The sequence below is a fragment of the Saimiri boliviensis genome, chromosome X (genome assembly GCF_048565385.1).
Source record: "Saimiri boliviensis isolate mSaiBol1 chromosome X, mSaiBol1.pri, whole genome shotgun sequence".
Lineage (NCBI taxonomy): Eukaryota > Metazoa > Chordata > Mammalia > Primates > Cebidae > Saimiri > Saimiri boliviensis.
The window spans coordinates 19,297,918-19,324,770 of NC_133470.1; the positions used below are offsets into that span (position 1 = coordinate 19,297,918).

Below are 26,853 nucleotides of genomic sequence, written 5' to 3' on the forward strand. Positions count from 1 at the left end.
AGTTCTCATTCTTAGTTCCCACAAGATTTTGTTGTTGAAAAGAGCCTGGCACCTCCTCCTCTCTCTTGCTCCCTCTCTTTCCATGTGATGCCAGCCCCCCTTTTCCTTTCCCTTCTAATATGATTGGAAGCTCACTGAAGCCCTCACCAGAAGCAGATACTTGTGCATGCATTGTGTATAGCCTGCAGAACCAACAGCCGAACAAACCTCCTTGCTTTATAAAGTACCCAGCTTCAAGTATTCCTCTATAGCCATACGAAACAGACTAATAAAAGGGACAATCAGGAGAGTGTAATCCTGAGAAAACCAAGAGAGGGAAAGATTTCAAGCAGGAGGCCATAGTCAACTTTATCTCAAGAATCCGTTTTTAAACATTTTTGTACTGTAGCATCTTTCTTTTTTTTTTTATGTGAATTTTTTTTTTATTGCATTTTAGGTTTTGGGGTACATGTGATGAAATAGGCTGTAGAATCCTATGGACCACTTCTCAAAAAATGTTTCCCAATAAACAAAATAAAATACATAGGATTACACAGGAAACTAATTACGTTGCAGTACAAATGTCAAAATATTAAAGCACAAATTTGATGTTAGTATTTGAGCTTTTTATTAATATATTTTATAACTAGACCTAGCATCAGGTCTGAACTATTGAACTCTGTAAGTAGTAATGAGCAGAAATGATATTTTGAGATATGATATATCTGCAACATCTTCAGTATAATATATATGATGTAATATGTAAAAGTAATATGCATAATGCAATATGAAAATAGATATGGTTTTGTGACAAAGTCACAGGCACTGGTAATAGCATTGTGATTTGTTGACTATGTTTAAATTTCAAGGAAATACTAACTTTCAGTTACTGATTAGTGAAAATAGAGATATTTTTCCTATGCAAGTTGAGACTCTGATTTCAAAACCACTGGTTTAATGCTAAAAGGCAAATCTCTAGAAATGGCACTCAGTGATATGGATTCTCCTACATGGTGACTTATTTTGCTATACTTGCTTAATCTTTAACAATAACCTTAGGCTTGTCAGTGTTCTACCTCTTACTGTTAGACAATGACATTAAAAGGTCATAGGAGCAATGACGGAGTGGGTGGAGTGGGGAGGGGAATGCTGGATATTCTTTTCTGTAGTTACTTATGTTGAAGAGCATTAATATTCATAAAGATGTGTAATATTAAAGCAGATTTGGAAATGAATTCATTAGGGCAGAAAACATTTAAATCTGCCTCTACTCCTGTTGTTTGATATTCAGAATACTTTATAAGGAAGGACAGACATTCCTATAAAGGTTCTCCCTTTGTGCTTTTGTTCTGTATATTGCCTCCTTGAAAGTTCTAGAATATCTGTTATAATTCCTCTTTCCCTCTAATTACACACTGATATACAAAATATAGATAACTTGGAGTCTTTAAACTGCAATGCCCAATTTATGAATATGCTGTTAATTTTCAAATTTCAAAGGTAGATAGATGCTCAAAAATATGTTTGTTGACTGCTGGATAGAAATAGTTTCTTTAATTCCCTGCTCCTTCTCATACTTTCTCACTAAAGTAGAGTTCTAAAAGTCTGCATATTTGTACCTGTATTCAACATACCATCAATTCCATGATAAACAAACTTTCATAGTCATTTTGCTTGCATTGTATGCAAGGGTTATAGTGGGGTTGCATCATAGTGCGGGGGTGGCAAAACTGGTGTGTGGCCTGTTTTTCTCTTTTAAAAATATTTGTAAGTGAAAAATAAATAAATATAATACATGAAAAAGAAAACTTGTAAGCATAGTACAAGAAACTCCCATATACTCTTTACCCAGATTCACCAGTTGTTTATGTCGTGTTTCTCTCTCTTTCCATACACACACAGAAAATCTCTCTCTCTCTCTCTCTCTCTCTCTCACACACACACACACACACACACACAACACACACAGAGTTGGGCCTTCATATCCATGTGTTCACCATCTCTGGATTCAACCAACTGCGGATAAGGATAGTTGCATCTGTACCGAACATGTCCAGATGTTTTCCTTCTCATTATTCCCAAAACAGTACAGTATGACAACTATTTCCATAGCATTTACACTGGATAAGGTATTATAAGTAATAGACATTATTTAAAGTATATGGAAGGATGTACATAGGTTATATACAAATATTATGCCATTTTATATAAGCGACTTGAGCATCTGTGGATTTGGGTATATGTGGGAGGTCCCTGGAACCCATCCTCTGTGGGTACTGAGAGATGACTGTATACACAAACACATATACATGCAGCCACCCTCATACACAGATTATATATAATCTCTCAATCCATCTCATATTAGTTCATATTGATACTCTCAATTCAAATTCAGTTCCACATGGTATATTTTTGTAACCCCTGTTTCCATATTTGTAAGCCCCCCAGTAGTGCGACATTTAGCTTCCATTATCCTCAATATATTTACTCATTTGCTGAAGCTGGAAATATACAGAAGGTAGTTTCAAAATTTCTCATCCATGCCATTGTACAAACCTTGCATGTCCTGTTTTTGTACATCCAGCAAGCTAAGAACACTTTTTACACTTGAATAGGGTTGTAAAAGCAAAACAAATGAACAAACAAAGAAGAATATGCAACTGAGACCTTATGTGGCCTGCAAAACCGGAACTATTTTCTCTCTGGTCCTTTACAGAAAAGTTTGCTGATCCCTGCATAGTGGCTCATGGGGGTATGTGCGTGAGCACACACATTTAAAGTGAAATGCTTAAGGAAGCTTTCTCAGCTCCCTTCTTTAAATCACATGTTTTGTCCCCTTGACTGCTGTGGTGGACAAGTGACCAGACCAGGCCAATCCTAGTACGTCAGCCCCCTACCAGCTATGGCTGCTCCAAGAGGTGAGCATGTGAAACAAGCAGGGGCTTTCAGTGTACTTCCCATAGAATTACTATGTAAATATTGGGAAAAAGTTCCTTCTCTTTTCACTGAAGTTGCTAAACTGAGATGAGGTAAGCCTCATATTTTGAGATATGATATATCTGCAACATCTTCAGTATAATATATATGATGTAACATGTAAAAGTAATATGCATAATGCAATATGAAAATAGATACGGTTTTGTGACAAAGTCACAGGCACTGGTAATACCACTGTGATTTGTTGACTATGTTTAAATCTCAAGGAAATACTAACTTTCAGTTGTATTTCCTGGATGAGGTAAGCCTGGACAAGCTGTTGAACATCACAGAAGACATCTGAAGGTGGAGAATAGGGTCAACACACAGAGGAAAGAGGGCCTGATAAATGGAGAGTAAGAAGGCACAGACCAAAGTATCTGAGTCCTGATACTTGAGGCTAGATCCATTCTTTTTTCTGTGTTATCTGAGTCAGAAATTTGCCTTTGTTGGTTAAACTTATTTGAGTTGTAATTCTATCACTTGTAAGCAAAATACTTTCATGTAATTCAAATATGTCACAGCTCTTCCAAAAGCTCAATAAAGAAACTCAACTTTTTCTTTCTTGCTTAATTGGAAAGCTACAATAACAACATATATTACTACCAGATATTGAATACTCAACGTTCTAAGCACAGGGCTGGTTGTTTTACAAAAGCATTATGAAATATGTATTATTGTGCCACATTATAGAGGAGGAGGGAGCTCAGAGGGTTTACATAATTTGATTAAGATTGCTGAGCTAAGTAGGTAGCAGAGCTGAAATATCATTCACATTCTTTGTGACTCCAAATTTCACATAAATTTTATTGTGATCATAGAATTTAAGTATCAGACAAAACAGGACCTTATCATGCTCTTCCCTTTTAACATAGCATAATGATAAGTAGGTACCTATTTCCACACTGGCAGTTTTAGATTTAAATAGAGTGGCATTGTTTTCTCATTGCATGTAACTACAAAAACTTAAAACACATGTTAACAACTTGGCTGTTAATGATTTAGGGACTTAAAACATCATAATGATGTGTACAATGTACTGTGTCCCATTATTTGGCTGAGAAATACATACATTTGAAAATGTAGAGATGGTTTCCAACTAGCCATCTTAGATCAGCTTCCGCAGAACCTGAGGCAAGGAGTAAGCACTGGTATTTTATTGGGGAGGTACGAACCCAGGGCACTGAGAATAAGGGCAAAGTGGGTAAGGCAGGGAAGAAAGATTAGGCAGGGAAGCAATGCCACGTCACGTGCGATAGTGTACAAGCTGTATGGATAAACTTTGCCTACAAACAATCCATTCAAGGAAGGATGGAGAGAGAATTTATGTGCCTGGCTCTGTCTCATATCGCGTTTGCCATTGGTTAGACTTTGTCTGAAAGGGAGTGAACTCCCTACACTTCTAAGTTGTATCACCTTGACCCTTTGGTATCCAAGAGAATGCTCCCTCCCATGTCCTGTGGAGTGGTATTCCATTCTAATTCAGTGTAGGAGGAGTGTGAAATGCCAGGCAAGTGCCTGGTCACCTGGCTGCATAGCAGAGGCTCAAGCAATGCACAGGCACTCCTGAGACAAGTAACTAATTGATCTTAGGTGGTGGAGTCATACAAGCCTAAGCGGAGATGGTAGGCCATGAAAGTGGCTGAGGCAAAGCAAGAAGCTGTGGACCCAGATGGCGATGGTACAGAGAGATTTAGAGTAGGCAGGAAAAATGTGATGTCATATAACCATTGCATAACCACTGTAAATTATACATCTTCAAGTTCTAATATATTATGAGAAATGATGATGAACTCCTTAAGGAAATGAGTATTAGTTCACTTTGCATTTGCAATAAGATAGCCAACTCAAATTTAGTCTTCATAAGTTATTAAAGAATTTTTCTTCAGGTCCAACAGAAATGATTTATCTAAGTCTGAAAATTTACTAAAGCTTAATTTAGGTTGATGCACTAGACTGGTATTTTTCATTTTTAATGTAGTGTACTATTATGAATTAGATCTTTCTTCATGGAAACAGCAGCTTCTAACTCTTGAAGACAACCAGTGGTGAATGGTTATTTAAGTAGTAGCTCATCTGTCAATATAAACTGGATTCAGCATATACAGGTTGCATGCACGCACGCGCGCGCACACACACACACACACACACACACACCACATACCCCAACACACCATATGGTCATACTTTGGTATCCATGGGGGATTTGTTCCAGCACCCCATGTGGAATACCAAAATCCATGGATGCCAATTCTCTTATATAAAATGGCATAATATTTGCATATAACTTATACATATCGTCCTGTATACTTAAAATAATCTCTAGGTAGCTTATAATACCTAACACAATGCCTACATGTTTGTGTGAACTCAACATAGTACTTGACACATGAAAAATCCAAAATTTTGCTTTTTGGAATCTTGTGGAAATTTTTTTTCAAATATTTTTGATTTATGGTTGGTTGAATCCACAGATGTGGATACCATGGATATAAATATGGTTATGGACATATATATGGATATTTATGTGTGTGTATATATACATATATATATGTGTGTGTGTGTATATATACACACACACACACGAATATTTTGTGTGTGTATGTGTGTGTGTATATATATATACATATATATATATACATATATATGTGTGTGTGTGTGTGTGTGTGTGTGTATACATTTTCTTCTCTCCACTGGTAATCTACTGGTAATATGATTGAAAACAGAACTTTCTCTTTTCCACCTCTGGCTTCTCAAGAGGATACCTATAAGACACTGACACTGTCACACTGGCTTGGCACTTTGTGTCGGGAAAGTTGAAAAAGTCATTGACCATTTCAAATAATGAAAGTCTATTCTCCTTCACAGTCTCAGAGGTGAAATCTGAAAAGTGAAACATTTACAGAGGCACAAGTTGATCTTTCACATGAAGGAGTCTAAAGTTGATAATGCGGTAGGGAATGCAGTCCTATTGTTTTTATTTTCCCCTTCCTGAGCATACATACAGCTCAGCTGGCGTGGGCAGCTCTGATGCTCCCTGAGCAGGGATTTTAAATGACTCCACAGCAGATTGATCTCTGACTGAATCACGTGCAACAAATCTTGGGAATCTTGGGAATTTTAGTTCATAGCAAGTAAATGGCACTCCTTTAGGGTAAAGACAAATTTTCATATTCACTTGTTAGAATATTTTCATTTCTCTTATAAATCAAGTTGGACCAAAATGGTTTAGGATTATTTTCTGAGGAAGTATGTTTTTGTGAACTTTTCGTCTATGGTCTTAATGGTTCCTGCAGAGTCTGACATCTATACCAATATTTTGTGCACTAAAAAAGCAGCCAGTGTTTAGAACCTTGATGACTGAAAATTCAAAGCCATGTGTGCTTGTCCATAAGCAAAGACTGCTGGGTGGGGAGAGGTGAACAGAAGGTAATGAGATCTGTGTCTCTATCTTAAAATCACTCTATGTTCCCCTTCAAAAATCTCTTTTAAACGTTTTCTGTTTTTCAAAGGTTGAGCTCTAATATAATGCTAACATTCATCACAAAACAGTATAATTGCCTCCTTCTACTGTAAACCCTAGCTTAGTGAAGCCAAATGCTGGGAACTGTTTTGGCCTAGACTTATAAGATACAGAGGCCAATGGCCAGAAAACCAATTGACATCAGGGATTTAGCTAGTAAAACAACTTCCAGGGAATGGTCCTGGGTCAGATCCATTAAGGCTGATTGTTCACATGCTTTATGCCTTTCCATCTGAAGTATAGTCACCTTTACAACGAGGACTTCAGGGCACTGCACAGCCTTCAGTTGATAAAAAGTAACTCACATTTATGAAGGTTAGAAAGGGAGAAACCAGTTTTAAAACTTTTTACTGAAAATGGTGAAATAAAGTGGGTTTTCAGGTAAAACCTGAATTATTTTCTGAAAGCACTCCATTTCCAGAGAATTTTGGTTAATTAGAGCCTTGCTGTTAGTATTAATAATCATAGGCTTTATTTATGATATTCTACTTGTTAAAACTTTCCACTATGACAAATGAGGTCAACCTTCTGATTGACGGACTATTACCAATATTCTCTTGTAACAGGGTGTTGATGTTCAGCCTCCTAGAAGCTCTATTTGAAACACATTATCCTGCTTTTAAGCCTCAAATTATGGCCTATATGGCCATTGGTGAAGGAATGATGATGATATTACTTACTTTCTAAAGGAAATAGTATGTGGGAAATGGGAGAAAGCAAAAGGCACTGCTTATTTATTTTTGGAGCACAAACTAAAGGAAGAATGGATTACCAGAGAGTTCCTGCCTCTGCTGTGACGCTTTTGTCCCACCAATTGATATTAACATTCATGAAGAGATACCTATAATTCTCTGGAGCCCAGGAGCAATATCCCTTTCCATTCAGGTAATCCATCACTCTGAAGGGTGGACAGACAATAGGAATGTATGTTTCCTTTATCACTCCCTGCCAGTAGAGGAAATGACAGTCCTACTGAAACTCTTTAATATCTTGCTTGACATGTAGGAGTGGGTTGATTATTTACCCAGGTTCCTATTATTCCCAGGGAATGGTCAGCATTCATCCTCTCTGAGATAATAGGAATATCACAAGAATAGGAGTATCCTTAGTTTGGAGCAAAACCGAATCTGTCTAAATCTGTGGTTACCAAGTGACATAAGTATATCAGGTGGAAAGGTGATCGGATGGGGACTTGGTTGTATATTACAGTCTCTGATATGGAGAATGCTGTATATTTTGCAAAATCATCACTACCACCACTGAAGTTAGAAAATACTAGTCAAGTTTGAGCAAGTATTGTTGCTAGAAAAAAAGTGATTTGCTCCACTGAAGTCCTAGCAGTAACAAAACATGAGATGTTCAGGAGTATCCCTCTTTCCACAAAAATCTGCTGCTATATTGAAGACTCAAGAGACTATGCTTTCATTCAACTACATGCACAGAGCTAAGCATTTTATACATTGTAGGAGTTTGAAAGTTATATTCTGAATGATTAAATAAAGTTAGAAATGTAATTATGGAACCTCTGAATTATTATCATTCTTGTTACATGATTAAACTTGCCATGGTCTATTTCTACCATTTCTTTTTTTCTTTTTTCACACTCATTTTTTGTGTGGTTCTCTGACTATAGTGTTAATAAGTGTCAGAGCCAGGATTCTACATGAGTTCTTTCGAGACGTTGTGACTGTTCTTCTTCCCTACACTACTGCCAGAGGATATTTATATGATCTGTACCAAAAAAGTCATCATCCTTGAATTAATTAATTTATCCACTAAACAGGTATTGAAGAGCTCTTTGTATAATGGTGAGCACCATGGATAAGATGAAGAAGACATGATTTTCCTGAGGTTTGGAAAAACCACCTTCCAGTAGAGACTAAACTAAAACATGTAATATCATAAAGAGCTATGAGGATGGAGCCTTTTTTTTCTGTTTGTGGTTTCTGGGAGGCTTAACAGAGGGAGGAGGCAGCATTTACAATTGAACTTGAAAAATATATAGAAGTCTGTGGTGAAATTGTCTTTGCCATTTAACAATCTGGCATGACCTTAAGAAAACCAATTTAATTTTCTGATACTTAGTTCCCTGTCTGTCTAAAGATTGTTATGAAGATGAAATGAGATTTGAAAGAACTTTGAAAACTTGCCGATGATATTATAAGAAGTAGTTTTAAGAACTATGGCTCCTAAGGATAAGAGATGAGGCCTGATCCATTACAAAAACAGGATGAAGGCACTATTTCTAGAAAAAAAAATATAGGCTTTGATGCTATGGTTTGAAAAACCCATAGTCCTTAGTGCAGCTGATATGAGTAGTTATCAGTTTTCTATAACATACAGATAGGCCTCTAAGCAAGACTCAGGTAATGCCTAGGAAGATTGCCTACCAATCACGGATGGAAATCCATATTAGCATGGAGTAGCTAAGGGCATGCCTTACAAATAGTCTTGGGCATCAGCTACAGGGGAAGGGCTGTGCTTGAGATCTAACTCATAAAATATACATTTTTCAGGATAAATTCAGATCTACCATTTTACCGTCTTCTTTTATCACTCAGGATAACTGATAGGAAAAAAAGGTGCAGAAATACATCCCCAGGCCATATGAGTCAAGGATGCCATAGTGAAGAGAATGTCTTAACAAAAAAATGCAAAGATAGGGGGAGCTAAAGTGGGCTGTTTTGCAATCTCCAGATAATAGAGAATAATGATTTAAAAATTTGTCTTAGTTCTGTCTTAGTCTCTTTGTGTTGCTATAAAGAAATATTTGAGGCTGGGCAATTTATAAGTAAAAGAGGTTTATTTGGCTCACAGTTCTGAAGGCTGTACAAGAAGCACAGCACCAGTATCTGCATCTGGTGAGGGCCTTAAGTTGCTACCACTCACGACAGGAGGCAAAGGGGAGCTGGCATGCGGAGATCACATAGCAGGGAGAGAGGGAGAGGGAAAGACAGAGAGAGAGACATGCCAGGCTCTTTTCAACAACTGGTTCTCACAGGAACTAAGAGTGAGAACTTAATTCTTTGAGAGAACAGCACTAAGCCATTCATGAGGGATCTGCTCCCCGGATCCAAATACCGCCCACCAGGCCCTACCACCAACATTGGGAATCAAATTTCAACATGAGACTTGGCAGGGTCAAACAAACTATCCAAACCATGGCACTAATTTTTAATAAATTGTAGGCATTGTCTAAACCAATCTTTTCATGTTGGATGGATCAAATAGTAAAGGAATACACTGTATCATGGTGTATGTCTGTGTGTGTGTGTGTGTGTGTGTGTATGTGTTCACATAGTCATAGTATAAGACTATCTGTCTTTCTTCTAGGGTACTTCTTTTTGTATATAAGCTCTGTATAATGTTAGCTTACATACGATAAAGTACTAGTCCTGTATCAGTTAGCTATTGCCACATAATAAACCACTCTAAAGCTAAGTTGCTTAAAAAACCTCCATCTGTTGAGCCATGAGGAGACTCATGTAGATTCCTCATGAGTCTACAGGTTGGTTTTTCTGAACTATGCTGGGCTCTGTGGGATTTATGTTTCTGTGTTCAGCTATATCATCTAGGACAAAGCTGAGGTTACTTTGATATCCAGAAGGAAGATTAATAGAGATATAGTTCTGTGAAGTAATCATCTGTGCTGAGGTTGTATTTTTTGCATTATGGGAAGGTTAAATTTCTTATTAAAAGCAGTTGTAAAAGCAGGCATTATCTTAGGTTATATAGCTCATCAAGTGAACTAGATTATACTTTATGTGGACTGCTTTGTGAAGTTTCAGGAAGCCCCTTTTAGGTTAAGTATTACTTTTTATTTATTAATTTTTGTCTGCTGTAAAAGGCAGTGCCTTTAAGAGAGCTCCACAACTTAAGTGATTATCAATCATCAATTCTTCAGGGTACAACCACTCTGGAAACTTGGTGGGAGACAAGGGTGATACTGAAAGGTTAAGAAGGCACAAGACAGGAAGGTAAAGATGAAATTCAATCTGATTTCACAGTTTTGCCCTAAGGAATACCCTTAATAGACCCAATGACCTCTTATCAGCCTTAGTTTAGTCCTTTTTTGAAATTAAAGTTAAGAAGGTGGTTAGGATGTTTAATGAGACAGATTGGATGGATGTAATAGAGACTGGTGGAAAAAGACAGAAGAATCCTAGAGGAAAGCAGAGGCTGGTTAATGCCACAGCTAGAGCACTAAGCCAGGGAACATTTAAAATTCTATTTCCTTTCTCCTCTTCTGAAAAAAATTGTAAGTTTATTAGGATATGTTTTAGTATTATATAAAAAAAGAAATAGCTGCTTCTTATACCCTCCTACCAAACCCCTCTAATTATAATTTGGTTTCGTAATTATATTAAATCAGGTTGTAATCCCTTAAAACTCAGCACCCTTTACCTGTTAATATTGCAATCAGTCTAAATGCCATTTACAGTTAGTCTAGAGCTGAAAACAATATTTAAAACCAATTTTCAGACTCAATTCATGAAAAAAACTCATCACTCTATCTTATTTATAATAAACTCATTCGAGTAGATCCAGGCACAATATAAACAAGTAATGGAAAATCCCTAGGAGGTTTTGGCTCATACATTCTGAGCAGATATGCTCTGGAAAACACAGAAATTCTCAGAAAACTGCGGTCTGCTGAAAATGTCAGGAGATTTCAGGAGACTAGACTCTTCATTAGGCCTTGGCATCTTTCATTGTTTTTGCATAGGGAATAGTGTCAACACTTTTTATGTGAACATCTGTATGTCCAATTCCTTTTTTCTAATCCTGTTTCAAATGGACAAGATCTTAGGGCACAAGAGATGTATGTTTGGGACAAAGCTATGTGGATGCTACAAAGTGAACCAGATTTTGACCCATGGCAGCTGACTCTTGGTGGGTTAAAAAGGTAGTCACGCAGTTTCCAGGGAGGTCAGGCAGCATGTGAATGACAACTCGGTGTGATGGCGTAGTGAAAGTACAGAACTTTAGAGCTAGACAGACATGCTTGAATTTTGGCCCTACTATTACAAGCTGTGTGACCTAAGCAAACTATGTAACCATTCTGAGTTTCAATTCCTTCATCAGAAAAATGTAGAAAAATGTACCTGTCTCTAAATGTTGCTAGGCTATTCAGCTTAGATAATATTACACCTTTCCTCCCTTCCTCCTTCCTTCCTACATTTTTTTATCCTTCCTTCCTTGATTTCTTTCATTCAACAACTATTTATTGAACACTGTGTCAGATGCCATCAGTGCGTTATCCATGTTTCCTTGGATCCCTTTTTCATTATTGTGCACATGACTCCTGGCGTGCTGTTACTCTCAGAAGCCAGCATCTATGTTGCATTGTCAAAGGTTTGCCCTCAAGCTGACAAAGGCCCATTTTGCCTGAACAACTAAAAGTGCCTGGAAATTTATATCCCTCTGTGTGTAACTCTTAAAAAATGATGGATAGGTGGGAAGAAATAAATGCTCCAGTCACAGTTTCCCCTTATGGGGACCACTCTGAGGTGTGACCTAGACTCTCTCCAGAAATCACCTATAGGATTGAGTTAAAGTTATTATCCTTGGGAATTAATGTACTATCCTTTCTTGATCTCCTTCCCTTCCTAGTCCCATTTCCCTAGATCCCTACTGGTTTCCTGAGAACACCTTCTAAGAATTCATTTTCACATGAAGCCTTATCTCAGAATTTGTTTCTGACAGGCCCACCCAAGTCACATACCTTTCACATTTTCCATATTCTTCTAGGTGCTAGGAATGTATGAATGAGTCAGATATAGTCTTACTCTCATGTTTTATTAACTAGAAACACTGTGGTGAGATCTCATGTGAAATAGGTTCCTACAATAAAGACGGCATTTTAGACATTCTGTAGAATTCTACATTTCTTCTATAGAGGAAAGAGTATAGGTTTCAGAGTTACAACTTCCGAATTTCTATCCCTACTCATTCACATATTAGCTGCAAAACATTGGGTAGCTGCATTTGACTTACTGAGCCTCAATTTTTCCATTTAAATAAATTTATTAATGCCTGTAATTCCAGACTAATGGGATTTCTATAGGGAGAACTAATGTAGAATACACAAAAAGCCTTTTGATATAGGGCACATTACCCAAAATTTATCACTACCTGGAGATATTATATCAACAACAAGCAAGAGCTTTGAAAAATAAATGTACATTGTGTCATTTTTTAGAACATGCTACATATTTTATAAGGCATTGCTTTAAAATTAATGGTTTTGTCTTTGCTGAATTAAACAAGTGTGATTTGGTAGGGTCAGTACAACATCATAAGCTTGTTATGGTTAAAATGAAGATCAGGCTGATGCATAAAACAGGCAATGCTACGGGTGACAGCAAAAGGTAAACACATGTCTTGGAGTTCTGCTGAGTGTAAAGTATTGACAAAGAACAGAGTAACAAAGCCAGGCCCTTGAAGAATCCCTGCCCCTAACATACCCTACCCACCCACCAGTGCCAAGGAATTAATAGCTGCCTCATGTAACTCCATCTTCTGTGGATGGGTTGCCAATCATCCTCTCTCCTTCAATCCTGCAGAAAGATTCCCTTTAACATATTCCATCCTGATATTAGAGAACCAGGCTCAACATTTTTTTTGGGAATCCATGTCTATATGATATTGCTTCTGGAAGCTAAAGCCCTGAGATGCCTGATTTGCATTTTCCAGAGTTAATTATCTCTACAAATAATTCTGATGGTAAAATCCAAAGTGGGTTAAGGAAAAGGGGTTATATTCTGAACAGATATAAGGATATCTCCAAGATCTTAAGGGCAATACCTACAATCAAGCCTCAGTAAGGACTGGAAACAGGACCTGGAAAGTCAACATAATTCAAGGCAGACCTATCTGTATTCATATCTCTCTTTGGAGTATATAGTCTTTTATATCTTCTAATCTCTTGGAAGTGACTTCATATTTTTCTTATTCTTCAAGGCTGATTCTTCTGCCATTTTTATATATGGAATGCCATAGCTGCCTCTAAAAGTGGCCTTTAGTCAAGTTTCTATCAATTTATAAGGTGACTGCCTACAGGTAGTTATACTGACATTTCTGTGTCCCAACACCAAATGGCAAAAGATATTTTTTTTTCTGCAAATATAGACCTTGAATTGGTTCCCCTGAGTCAAGTGTCCACTTTTGGTCCAATTAGCTGTGGTCAACAAGTGGTGGGAACATGGCAGTGACGTGGCTTCAGGGTCTCACTTCACAGTGGGAGAAGGATTGATGAAGTAGAACTCAGGATGGGCATACACGCTGAAACATTTACTACAGTGATTCATGTGTATTTCTTGGGTTGCTAGCTATATTTCCACAACCCACGTTTATTTAGTTCTCAAAAGAAAAATCCCCACAAACCAAGCAGTCAAAGATAAGTTTGACAGAACCATCTGGACTCCACAAAATTTGACATCATATTGGCTTATCTTAAACCCATTCTTCTGAAACTTATGGTCTTTTGACAGTTGGTTCCCAAGCAAGGAGAACTACATTTATATATGAAAGGGTACTATTAAGACCTTTTACTAATATAGGATCTTTGATTTTTCTGGTATATTTTTCAAAGGGATTTGTAAAAACTTTTATTTCATTAGATTCTTGGTATCTTCCTGTGAATTCTGGTAGAGCTTCCATTTCAGTGAAGAATAAACAAGGCTGCATTGCTGTCAACTATTTCATCAGCACTGAAATTGGCCTCATTAAAGCTGAGATGGGCTTTAATTTCTACAGTCTGAGGCATGTTTTATGGCTAAAGTAAAATAAGATGTAAAGGAGAAAAGAAGAAGAAAGAGAATCTGCTTTTGTGGCTCCAACAGATCTTTCCAGTTTGTTTTCTCATAAAGCCCTCTGTGGGGGAAACACTATTTCTTTTCAGCAAGCTGTACTTGCAAGAAGCTATGGGAAGTCATTGTTCTCCACCAGAATGCTGCTGCTTCAAAAGATGAATCCAATCTTAGAAGACGGCCAAGTTCTTTCGTCTTCACAGAAAGGAGCCTATAGACCTGGAACCCAGCAGACGTGGTCATTTTAAAGAGCTTGGAAACTTTTAGGTGGGTTGAGATGTGGCTGGGCTGTGGGCAGGACCATGGAATCAGCTACCCACATCATTCAGTTCTGGGAGTGGAGAGACTTTCTTACATAAATCAAGGCTTTAAAATACAACATCTCCTACCCCAGGCAAAGCTTGGACATAGTAGAGGTGCTTCTTTGTGACTTTGAAAGGAACATTAAATTATGATAATTTTCTCCTAGGTATGACTCTTACTCCTACTCTCATAAGAGGAGACCTGTGGAGACCTGAGATGAATGCAAGATTTTGTAAATTGGGGGTCACAGCTGGGCTTGTCCTGACAAAGCTTGCATGGAAGTTGTCATGCTTGTTAGCAAGCTGTTTCAATAGAAGACTGGATCCTTTCCATCTGCCACTCCAGGTCTACCTTCTGCTTTTTTTTTTTCCATCCTGCTCTGTCCTAGCAGGTTGATTTTTGTTGTCTGTTCCTATGGGTTCCCTTGCTTTTTAGCTCCTAGCTGATTTTGGCCAATGAAGCCCCAGGAAGAGCTAGGTAGGTAGGAGGAGAGGAGAATGATATCAGGGTTTTTATTTCCTTATCTTTCTCCTCCCTGCCCAGTCATTGTGGGTTGGCTGCCTCTTCTGAAGGCTCCAACTCCTGTTAGATTGCCTGTGCCCTTGCCTTTTCAGGCTTAAGATTGGTAACAGCTCCTTTATATGCTATTCCCAAAGTACCAGATTATCCATTGTTGAGTTCCTTTTAATAGTCGTTTGTTAAGCTCACACCATTTGAATGTACCGGTCTCTTTACTGCCAGGCTCCTGCTATACAAGTAGGAATAATGCTCACCTCTCAGCGGGAGGAGGATTGATGGAATTCCTCTCACCAGATCTACTTCCAGCACTCTAACCTGCTTCATGTTCAGACAGAAAAAGTCAACCTATGTGATACTTTTTAAGGAATACTGGAAGGATGTTCTTCAAAAAATATCCTCTATGCCCCACTTCCCTTGAAATGTCTTTATTAGGAGATTAAATCTTTCATTCTGTTTAGAAATAAGGTTTTAATTGCAAAGATCCTTAGGAGGCATCATATCACATTCAATAGTTTAAGAATAATTGAGAGGATTAACATTAGGTTCTAGGCATTGAGAATACAAAGGTTGTCCCTGATCTCAAGGAGTTTATACTGTAGGCCAATAATTGATACTAAATTATTTCTTGGGGATTCAGTCGAGATCATGGCAGGACTAGATTGCAGCTCCAGAAAGAGCAGTGTGTGGAGGCTTGCATTGTGAATTTTAGCTCCAGATCCACTGCAAAAACAAACCAGCAATCTTAAGAGGACCCACAGAGCCTCTGAAGGAAGCTGACTGCTCCTGCGGGACCCTCAAGACACCCCAAATACTGTGAGTGTCCCAAATGTGGAAATGGGAAAGGGCGACCCTCGTCTCCTGAACACACACCTCCACTGGAGAAGCTGAAGGTCTGTTTGCAGGAGAAGTTTCTGACTTAACCCAGAGCTGTGCCAAATTAGAGAGCTGGGTGAAATACAGGGGTAGAGAAAGCAGCAGAAAGGCCCTGGGAGCTCTGTTTGCAGGAGAAGTTTCTGACTTTACCCAGAGCTGTGCCAAATTAGAGAGCTGGGTGAAATACAGGGGTAGAGAAAGCAGCAGAAAGACCCTGGGAGCTCATTGGATCCCCATGTAGCCCATTCCTGCTGGGCACCATAGGGATCCATCGGGAGGATGGCCAGAGGAGCAAGAGGTAAAACTCCACAAGGAGAAGGAATTTTCTAGCTGAACTTTGTAACAATTTGAACTGGATGAGAAGCTTCCTGGTCAGAACTTTGGGGAGGGTGACAACTGGGTGTGCAGACTTCACAGGCAGAGGAAGAACCAAAGCCTTTTTCTTTCACAGCTGGAAGGTGGATAGACTCAGGCAAATTTTCAAGCCCATCTTGCCCTCCACTTGAAAACAGACTTGGGGCTATTGGTGGGGGATGGAGTGGGAGTGAGATAGTCCCTTCAGTTTGCATGGGAGCTGCATGAGGCCTGTGACTGCCTGCTTCCCCCCACTTCCCTGACAACCTGCATGACTCAGCAAAGGCAGCCATAATCCTCCTAGGTACACAACTCCAGTGACCTGGGAATGTCACTCCTATCCCCAACAGCAGCTGCAGCAAGACCCACACAAGGAGAGTCTGAGTTTAGACACCACTAGCCCTGCTCCCACATGATGATCCCTCCCTATCCACCCTGGTAGTGAAAAACAAAGGACATATAATCTTGGGAGTTCTAGGGCTCCACTCACTGCTGATTCCTCTCCCACACTACTATAGCTGATGCTTTCTGGAAAGTGCCACCTCCTGGCAGGAGGCCAATCAGCACAAAAATAGAGCATTAAACTACCAAAGCTAAGGACCGTCACAGAGTCCACTGTACCCTCTGCCACCTCCACCATAACAGGCACTGGTATCCATGGCTGAGAGACCCAGAGATAGTTTACATCACAGGACTGGGTGTGGACAACCCCCAGTACTAGCCTAGAGCCAGGTAGGCTCGCTGGGTGGCTAGACCCAGAAGAAAGACAACAGTCACTGCAGTTTGGTTCATAGGATGCCACATCTATAGGAAAAGAGGGAGAGTACTACATCAAGGGAACATCCTGTGGGACAAAAGTATCTGAACAACAGCCTTCAGCCTAGACCTTCTCTCTGACAGAACTGAACCAAATGAGAAGGAACCAGAAAACCAACCCTGGTAATATGATAAAACAAGGCTCTTCAACACCCCCAAAAATCACACTAGTTCATTAGCAATGGATCCACACCAAGAAGAAATCCCTGATTTACCTGAAAAAAGAATTCAGGAGGTTAGTTATTATGCTAATCAAGGAGGGACCAGAGACAGGTGAAGTCCGAAGCAAGGAAATCCAAAAAGTGATACAAGAAGTGAAGGGAGAAATATTCATGGAAATAGATAGCTTAAGGAAAAAGCAATAAAAAATTCAGGAAACTTTTGATACACTGTTAGAAATGTGAAATGTTCTAGAGAGTCTCAGCAATAGAATTGAACAAGCAGAAGAAAGAAATTCAGAGCTCGAAGACAAGATCTTCAAATTAACACAATCCAACAAAGGTAAAGAAGAAAAGAATAAGAAAATATGAACAAAGCCTCCAAGAAGTCTTGGATTATGTTAACCAAATCTAAGAATAATTAGTATACCTAAGAAAGAAGGGAATTCTAAAAGCTGGAAAACATATTTGGGGTAATAATCGAGGAAAACTTCCCTGGCCTTGCGAGAGCCCTAGACATTCAAATACAAGAAGCACAAAAAAGACCTGTGAAATTCATTACAAAAAGATCTTAGCCTAGGCACATTGTCATCAGGTTATCCAAAGTTAAGACGAAGGAAAGAACTGAGACAGAAGCACGAGGTAACCTATAAAGGAAATCCTATCAGATTAACAGCTGATTTCTCAGCAGAAACCCTACAAGCAAGAAGGGATCGGGGACCTATCTTCAGCTTCCTAAAACAAAACAAGTGTAAGCCAAAAACTCTGTATCCAGCAAAACTAAGCAACATATATGAAGGAAAGATACAGTTGTTCTCAGACAAACAAATACTGAGAGAATTCACCTTTACCAAACCACCACTATAAGAACTGCTAAAAGGAGTTCAGAATCTTGAAACAAATCCTGGAATACACTACGACAGAACCTCTTTAAAGCATAAATCACACAGGACCTATAAAACTAAAATTCAAAAGCCAAAACAAAAAACAAACAAAAAACCAAAGTATACAGGCAACAGAGAATGCAATGAAAGCAAGGGTATCTCACATTTCAATACTAACATTGAATGTGAATGGCCGCCCTAAATGCTCCACTTAAAATATACAGAAATACAGAATGGATAACAACTCACTAGTCAACTCTCTGCTTCCCTCAAGAGACTCATCTAACATGTAAGGACTCATATAAACTTAAAGGTGGAAAAATGCATTTCATGAAAAGTGAACAGGGGTAGCTATTCTTATCAGACAAAACAAATTTTAAAGTGGGCAAATTCAGGTTCTCCAGCACTGTAGTGGTAGTCGCTGGCTCACGTTAGAGGCCAACTAAGTCTTTGTGCCTCAGATTTGTTGACCTACAGTCAACAAATATGTCTCGGTATCCATATTTTTGTAGAATGTATAAAGAATGCTTTCATGTTAGTTGGAATCTGGCATACATAATTTAGGTGTCTGGCCAAAAGGAATACATACTACAGCAGAAAAATATAAGAATATGAAACCCAAACAGATCAAACTCAAGCCCAGGAGTTACACAGATCTCAAGATAGAGATTTTGAAACTGTGGCTAAATTACACATTTTTGAAATGCTGGATGAAGCTGTTCATTGTTTGTCACCACAAAATGACAGATTTTCTAGATATGACATTTGGTTTGGAAAGGTACACAAAAGCCACTCTACAGCAGTTAGATATTGTTCTGCATGCCTTAAACAGGGACCCACCAACTTATGCATTAGCTGAACATCTTTCAGAGTTGTATTCGAAACAAATCTGAGTTATACTGGGCCAGTTCAGCCAGGCAGAGCATTATTAATGAAAGCTGGAGTGCAGCCAGGGACTTAGATGGAGTTTTATGGATCCTGGGTGTTCCTCCATGCAACCTGATACTCCCTAAAGAGTTTTTTCCCTTTGGAAAGATGGCCCCTTGGACATGAGGATGGATGGTGGCAGGTAACCTGACATGCCCTTGTGGTTAATGTTGTGAATGCTTTAGATCAATAGGCACTTTTATCTACCCTAAGAACATATGGGAAGGAGAAGCATGCCAAGAAAATTGCTTCAGCAGTTGTTCAGACATGCAGCATCTACCCCATCACCAGAACCCAGCAGCTTGCCAGCATCGTCACAGGTGCAGTTCCTCCCTCTGCTATTTATGCACAAAGTGATTTGCTATAGCAATCATTTTGTTTTCATCAAATCAATATGATCTACCCATATTGCCACCAAGACTTTCCAGGCTCTTTGCATATTTGTGAACAATGAGCTCAATGAACTCTACACAGGACTAAAGACAGCTCAGAAGTTTCTGACACCTGGTGGTTGTCTTTTTGCCCCCTCCTTCCATTCACTAGAGGATCGCATTGTCAAAAGGTTTTTGGTTGGAATAAGCATGACAGAAAGATTTAACCTAAGTGTTAGACAGCAAATGATGAAAACACTGCAATTGGGTTCAGATCATGAAAACATGGAAGAAATCTCTATGAGAAGAGCTCCTTTAATGTGGGAATTGATACACAAGAAGGCGCTTAGTCCACAAGATCAGGATGTACAATATAACCCCAGAGGGTGCTCAGCCAAGCTTAGAGCAGCTATCAAATTATAAGTTACCATCATCTTATCCTTCAAATTTTTTTCTCACAATTTCTCTAATCTTTACTCATGTTATGTTCCTGAATGTCTTCATGTAGGTTTAAGTGTGGGACACTCTGAAAACTGACAGCATTTAGCATTTATTTTTCCTCAAAAAGAAACTGTAGGAAATGTTAGCATGACAGAGAAAGTTCCATTCAGGGAGCAGCAGCTCAAGACTGGAAAAATGTGTTAATCTTTGCATCATATTGGACTCTTGAAATGAAGTTCTTCCTCTGGCCAGAAAATTTTTTAAAAAAATTAATACGTTATGTTTACCTAAATATGTAAACTCAAACTGAAAGAGAAGAGAAACATAATCACACCTGCATGTCCTAAATTTTGAATTTAGATATTCCAATTCACAATAGTCTTTCTCTGGCCCAAATAATGATGATTATGGAATGAATTTTAATGTCTCTACTTGTGAATAATTACTATAGCTTTTACAAATGTAGGCTTTTTATAAATTTTAAATTTTAAAATATTAGTTTAAATATGTGTTATATTGATAAAATTTTATTTTTCAAATTATAGTCTATTATTTTAAAGGGATTTTTCAGTATGATATGGGCCACCTTTGTTCATATATCACAGAGTAAAAATGTAAAATCCTTACAGAGAATTATTTCACAAAACTTACATTTTGTGTCAATTGCATTTATGTTAATATTAACTCACAATGCCTTTAGTAAGTAATAAAGTCTCTTATTAGAATCTTGTAGTTTTTAGTTGAGCTAATAAAAATAATTCAGCCAAGTCTATTTGAAATAGAAAACTATCTATTTAACATAGTAAAATTAATGCCCCCTTAATGTTGTCACAAAGATATGGTAACTGCTATAAGGGTAAAAGTTTATTCAGGAAAAGAATACTTGGTAGAATACTCTTTAACAAATTGATGAAATTGATCCATAATTCACATATCAACGTTTTACATGTAATATGTACTTTTAACTTATTCAGTTATTCGGCAAGTACTGAACTACTTATTATTAGAAAAGTAAAACTAAGTAAAATATACATGACCCACAGTACATGTCCTATAGAGTTTAGAGGAAAATTATGCTAGTTATAATCACAAAAATCAATATAAAATGGACGCAGTGGTAAATACTACAAACAGGTTGTACATGGTACAGTAAGAGCATCTAGTAAGGATTTTATCTGTTGTCAGAAACCAGGTATGAGAACGTGATACTTGAATTGTGACCTGAAGGATGAGTTGTAGATAATTAGTCAAAGTGCACATAGGGTAGGAAAGGGGGCATATTGATTAATGGTACATATAAATGAATATTCTCTTAGTTATCCTTGAAATCATGTTTATACTATTAATTTTCTCAGTAAACTTTTTTCAAGCACAGAAAAAAGATTCTCCATTATGGTTACAAATTTTAAGTTGGTGAATCCAAGTGAATGAAATATCAGCATAACTGTATGGGCAAAACAGATAAGAATTAAATACATGAATTTATCTCAGACTTATTTTATCTACCACTGTAATATTTAACTATAGTACCCAGGGTTGTTCACTATTTCTGCTTTATAGGCTTTATTTAAATCTGAACAATCCTACAGGGAAATTAGAATTTTAAAAAAATCTGGAGAACAATATGTTTCAAATAGAAATAAGAGAGTGTACCTAGGTTAATTCCCTGAATTTTACTTGTACAATGTATACATTTCTATTTGCATGTAACACATATTTGTGAATGAGACATATTCCCAAAAAACTCTTAGTCCTGTATGTGATTGGAAAATAAAAGATCATATTTGTATATTCAACAATCATTCACCTATTTTATAAGTCCTTTTTTCATCCTGTATAGTATGGAAATTATTTATTATGTTAAATAGAAACTGAATACACTGGGTTGAACAGGATGCATGTACTACATAGAGCCTCAGAATGTGACCCTATTTGGAAATACTATGATGGTGGTTGTGTGGTTATAAGTAGCTAAGATGAGGTCATACTGGAGCAGGGAAGGCCCTTAATCCAACATGACTGGCATTCCTTATAAGAGGAGATAGGCGGCTGTGGTGGTTCATGCCTGTAATCCCAGCACTTTGGAAGGCCAAGCCAGGCAAATCGCTTGAAGCCCAGGAGTTCAAGACCAGCCTGGACAACATGGTGAAAATCCATCTCTACTAAAAATACAGAAACTAGCCAGGCATGGTGGTATGTGCCTGTAATCTCAGCTACCCAGGAGGCTGGGGCACAAGAATCACTAAAATCTAGGAGGTAGAGGTTGCAGTGAGCTGAGATCGCACCACTGCACTCTAGTCTGAGCAAAATAATGAGACTCTGCCAAAGAAGAAGAAGAAAGAAGAAAGAAGAAAGAAGAAAGAAGAAGAAGTAGTAGAAGGAGAAGAAGAAAAAGAAGAGGAGAAAGAGGAGGAGGAGGAGGAGGGAGGAGGGGGAGGGGGAGGAGAAGGACAGGGAGGAGGAGAAGAAGAAGAAAGAGACACAGGGGAGAATGCCACATGAAGCTGGAGGCAGAGATTGGAGTTATACATTACGGCAACCATCAGAAGACAGGACAAAAGCTGGGAATAGATTCTCCCTCAGAATTCCAGTAGTTGCCAACCCTGCTAACATAATTTTGTACTTCTAGCCTCCAGAACAGTGAGAGGATATATTTCTGCTGTTTTAAGGTACCCAGTTTGTGGTAATTTGTTACAGCAATCTTAGGAAACTCTCTGGCAGAAAAAAATCTTGGATAATATGCATGAGAAAAATCCTTAAATAAACACAAAACTGAATTCAAGATGTTTTCATGTAAAAATAGATTAATTTTTCCATATTTAGGCTTTGTTTTGTCATCATTCTTGCCTGCTTCTTAGTCTTTGTTGTAGGATGCATAATAAAATACATGAATGACTTTTAAATGGTTAACTTTGGAGAATGGTTTTGGGAAGTTCATACAGTACACAGAAATAAAAGTTGATGTTATAATGAATGTACATTTCATTTCTTATAAAATATTTCTGAATCTCAAAACAAAACAAAACAAAGAAACCAAAAAACCAAAACCAAACTTTAAAGCAACAGTGGTTAAAAGAGACAAAGAAGGACAGGATATAATGGCCTTATATAATATAAAGGCCTTGTCCAATAGGAAAATATCGTAATTTTAAACATATATGCACCTGACAGTGGATCTCCCAAAGTTATAAAACAATTACCAATAGACCTAAGAAATGAGATAGACAGCAAAACAGTAATAGTGGTGGGTTTTAATATTCCACTGACAGCACTGGACAGGTCATCAAGTCAGAAAGCCAACAAAGAAATAATGGATTTAAACTATACCTTGGAACAAATAGACTTAACAGACATATACAGGGCATTTCATCCAACAACCACAGAATACACATTCTATTCCATAGTGCATGGAACTCTGTCCAAGATAGACCAGATGACGGGCCACAAAATGAACCTCAATAAATTTAAGATAACTGAAATTATAACAAGCACTCTCTCAGACCATAGTGGAATAAAATTGGAAATCAACTCCTAAGGAACCTTCAAAACCATGCCAATTTGTGGAAATTAAATAGCCTGCTCCTTAATGAGCATTGGGTCAAAAACAAAATCAAGATGGAAATTTAAATTTCTTCACACTGAATGACAATAATGACATAACTTATCAACACTTCTGGGATACAGAAAAGGCATTGCTCAGAGGAAAGTTCATAGCCCTAAATGCTTATATCAAAAAGTCTGAAAGAGTACAAACAGACAATCTAAGGTCACACCTCAAGGAACTAGAGAAACAAGAACAAACCAAACCCAAACCCAGCAGAAGAAAGGAAATAACCAATATCAGAGCAAAACTAAGTGAAATTGAAACAAGAAATACAAAAGATAAATGAAACAAAAAGCTGGTTCTTTGAAAAGATAAATAAAATTGATAGGCCATTAGCAAGATTAACCAAGAAAAGAAGAGGGAAAATCCAAATAACTTCACTAAGAAATGAAACAGGAGATACTACAACTGACACTACTGAAATAAAAAAGATAATTCAAAGATACTATGAACATCTTTTCTCACATAAACTAGAAAATCTAGAATAGATAGGTAAATTCCTGGAAAAATACAGTCCTCCTAGCTTAAATCAGGAAGAATTAGATACCCTGAACAGACCAATAACAAACAGCGAGATTGAAATGGTAATTAAAAAATTACCAACAAAGTCGAAGACCAAAAGAATTCACAGCAGATTTCTGCCAGATGTTCAGAGAATTGGTAGCAATCCTTTTGATACTATTCCACAAGACAGAGAAAGAAGGAACCCTCCCTAATTCATTCTATGAAGCCAGCATCACCCTAATACCAAAACCAGGAAAGGACATAGCCAAGAAAGAAAATTACAGACTGATATCCTTGATGAACATAGATGTTAAAATCCTTAACAAAATACTACCTAACCGAATCCAAAAACATATCAAAAAGATAATCCACCATGATCAAGTAGGTTTCATACCAGGGATGCAGGGATGATTTAACACTTGCAAGCCAATAAATGTGATACACCACATAAACAGAATTAGATAGAAAAATCACATAGTTATCTCAATAGATGCAGAAAAAGCATTAGACAAAATCAAGCATCCCTTTATGATTAAAACTCTCAACAAAATCAGAATACAAGGGATATACCTCAATGTAATAAAAGCTATCTATGACAAACCCACAGCCAACATAATAGTGAATGCAGGAAAGTTGAAAGCATTCCCTCCGAGAACTGGAACAAGACAAGGATGCCCTCTCTCACCACTCTTCTTCAACATAGTACTGGAAGTCCTAGCCAGAGCAATCAGACAAGATAAAGAAACAAAGGACATCCAAATCAGTAAAGTGGAAGTCACACTGTCACTGTTTGCTGACCATATGATCACTTACCTTGAAAACCCCAAGAACTCTGCTAGAAAGCTATTAGAACTAATAAAAGAATTCAGCCAAGTTTCTGGATACAAGATTAATGGACACAAATCAGTAGCTCTTCTATACAACAGCAACCAAACAGAGAATCAAATCAAGAACTCAACCCTTTCACAATAGCTGCCAAATAAATAAATAAATAAATAAGGAATATACCTAATCAAGGAGTCGAAAGACCTCTACAAGGAAAACTACAAAACACTGCTGAAAGAAATCATAGATGACATAAACAAATGGAAACACATCTCATGCTCATAGATGGGTAGAATCAATATTGTGAAAATGACCATACTGCCAAAAGTAATCTATAAATTCAATGGAATCACCATTAGAATACCACCATTGTTCTTCACAAAATTAGAAAAAAAAAATTCTAAAATTCATATGGAACCATAAAAGAACCCACATAGCCAAAGTGAGACTAAGCAATAAGAACAAATCTGGAGGAATCATCCTACCTGACTTCAAACTATACTATAAGGCCATAGTCACCAAAACAGCATGGTACTGGTATAAAAATAGGCACATAGACCAATGGAACAGAATAGAGAACCCAGAAATAAACCCAAATACTTACAGTCAACTGATCTTTGATAAAGCAAACAAAAACATAAAGTGAGGAAAGGATACCCTTTTCAATAAATGGTGCTGGGATAATTGGCAAGCCACATGGAGAAGAATGAAACTGGATCCTCATCTCTTACCTTATACAAATTCAACTCAAGATGGATTAAGGACTTAAACCTAAGACATGAAACTATAAAAATTCTAGAAGATAACTTTGGAAAAACCCTTTTAGACATTGGCTTACACAAGGATTTCATGACCAAGAACCCAAAGCAAATGCAATAAAAACAAAGATAAATAGTTGGAACCTAGTTAAACTAAGGAGCTTTTACTTGGCAAAAGGAACAGTCAGCAGAGTAAACAGACATCCCACAGAGTGGGAGAAAATCTTCACAATCTATATACCTGATAATGGACTAATATCCAGAATCTGCAATTAACACAAACAAATCAGTAGGAAAAAAATCAAACAGTCTCATTGAAAAGTGGGCTAAGGACATGAATAGACAATTATGAAAAGAAGATATACAAATGGTCAACAAACACATAAAAAAATGCTCAACATCACTAATGATCAGGGAAATGCAAATCAAAACCTCAATGCAATACCACCTTACTCCAGCAAGAATGGCCATAATGAAAAAAACAAAACAAAAACAAAAAAACAAAAAACAAAAAAAACAGAAGATGTTGGTATGGATGTGATGATCAGGGAACACTTCTCCAGTGTTGGTGGGAATGTAAACTAGTACAGCCACTATGGTAAACAGTGTGGAGATTCCTTAAAGAACTAAAGGTAAAATTACCATTTGATCCAGCAATCCCACTACTGGGTATCTACCTAGAGGAAAAGAAGTCATTATTCAAAAAAGGTACTTACACACTCATGCTTATAGCAGCACAATTTACACTTGCAAAATTATGGAGCCAGCCCAAATGCGCATCAGTCAACAAGTGTATAAAAATACTGTGGCATATATATATGATGGACTACTATGCAGCCATAAAAAGGAATTCATTAACAGGATTTGCAGTGACCTGGATAAGATTGGAGACTATTATTCTAAGTGATGTAACTCAGGAATGAAAAACCAAATATCCTATGTTCTCAGTGATATGTGGGAGCTCAGCTATGAGGATGCAAAGGCATAGGAATGATACAATTGACTTTGGGGATTTGGAGGGAAGAGTGGGAGGGGTAAAAGACTACAAATATGGTACAGTGTATACTGCTTAGGTGACGGGTGCACCAAAATCTCACAAATCACCACTAAAGAACTTACATATGTAAGCCGGTGCAGTAGCTCATGCCTATAATCTCAGCACTTTGGGAGACTGAGATGGGTGGATCATGAGGTCGGGAGATTGAGACCATCCTGGCCAACATGGTG

General features: G+C 37.7%; 1 long non-coding RNA gene and 1 pseudogene across 3 annotated transcripts in view; one reads left to right on the forward strand and one right to left on the reverse strand.

Annotated features, from left to right (window-relative positions):
- LOC141582777 (uncharacterized) overlaps positions 1-26,853 on the reverse strand; it is a 1,185,669-nt gene that overhangs the window by 213,023 nt on the left and 945,793 nt on the right. The window lies entirely within an intron of this gene.
- On the forward strand, positions 18,683-19,577 carry LOC104650735 (putative methyltransferase-like protein 15P1; annotated as a pseudogene).